Here is a 1,617-nt window from a genome sequence, read left to right as displayed (position 1 = left end):
TCCTCCTGGTCTGTTAAAATACAATAAACCTGTTCCTCCTGGTCTGTTAAATACAATAAACCTGTTCCTCCTGGTCTAAAATACAATAAACCTGTTCCTCCTGGTCTGTTAAATACAAAAACCTGTTCCTCCTGGTCTAGTCTGTTAAATACAATAAACCTGTTCCTCCTGGTCTGTTAAATACAATAAACCTGTTCCTCCTGGTCTGTTAAATACAATAAACCTGTTCCTCCTGGTCTGTTAAATACAATAAACCTGTTCCTACAATAAACCTGTCTGTTAAATACAATAAACCTGTTCCTCCTGGTCTAGTCTGTAAAATACAATAAACCTGTTCCTCCTGGTCTGTTAAATGTTCCTCCTGGTCTGTTAAATACAATAAACCTGTTCCTCCTGGTCTGTTAAATACAATAAACCTGTTCCTCCTGGTCTGTTAAATACAATAAACCTGTTCCTCCTGGTCTAGTCTGTTAAATACAATAAACCTGTTCCTCCTGGTCTGTTAAATACAATAAACCTGTTCCTCCTGGTCTGTTAAATACAATAAACCTGTTCCTCCTGGTCTGTTAAATACAATAAACCTGTTCCTCCTGGTCTGTTAAATACAATAAACCTGTTCCTCCTGGTCTGTTAAATACAATAAACCTGTTCCTCCTGGTCTGTTAAATACAATAAACCTGTTCCTCCTGGTCTGTTAAATACAATAAACCTGTTCCTCCTGGTCTGTTAAATACAATAAACCTGTTCCTCCTGGTCTGTTAAATACAATAAACCTGTTCCTCCTGGTCTGTTAAATACAATAAACCTGTTCCTCCTGGTCTGTTAAATACAATAAACCTGTTCCTCCTGGTCTGTTAAATACAATAAACCTGTTCCTCTGGTCTAAATCTGTTCCTCCTGGTCTAAATACAATAAACCTGTTCCTCCTGGTCTGTTAAATACAATAAACCTGTTCCTCCTGGTCTGTTAAATACAATAAACCTGTTCCTCCTGGTCTGTTAAATACAATAAACCTGTTCCTCCTGGTCTGTTCCTCCTGGTCTAAATACAATAAACCTGTTCCTCCTGGTCTAGTCTGTTAAATACAATAAACCTGTTCCTCCTGGTCTCTGTTAAATACAATAAACCTGTTCCTCCTGGTCTGTTCCTCCTGGTCTAGTCTGTTAAATACAATAAACCTGTTCCTCCTGGTCTGTTAAATACAATAAACCTGTTCCTCCTGGTCTGTTAAATACAATAAACCTGTTCCTCCTGGTCTGTTAAATACAATAAACCTGTTCCTCCTGGTCTAAATACAATAAACCTGTTCCTCCTGGTCTAGTCTGTTAAATACAATAAACCTGTTCCTCCTGGTCTGTTAAATACAATAAACCTGTTCCTCCTGGTCTAGTCTGTTAAATACAATAAACCTGTTCCTCCTGGTCTGTTAAATACAATAAACCTGTTCCTCCTGGTCTAGTCTGTTAAATACAATAAACCTGTTCCTCCTGGTCTGTTAAATACAATAAACCTGTTCCTCCTGGTCTGTTAAATACAATAAACCTGTTCCTCCTGGTCTGTTAAATACAATAAACCTGTTCCTCCTGGTCTGTCTGTTAAATACAATAAACCTGTTCC

This window comes from Oncorhynchus tshawytscha, unplaced genomic scaffold (assembly GCF_018296145.1).
Source record: "Oncorhynchus tshawytscha isolate Ot180627B unplaced genomic scaffold, Otsh_v2.0 Un_contig_4570_pilon_pilon, whole genome shotgun sequence".
NCBI classification, from domain to species: Eukaryota; Metazoa; Chordata; class Actinopteri; order Salmoniformes; family Salmonidae; genus Oncorhynchus; species Oncorhynchus tshawytscha.
The sequence above is the reverse complement of the archived record's forward strand: the minus strand, read 5'-3'. Positions refer to the sequence as shown.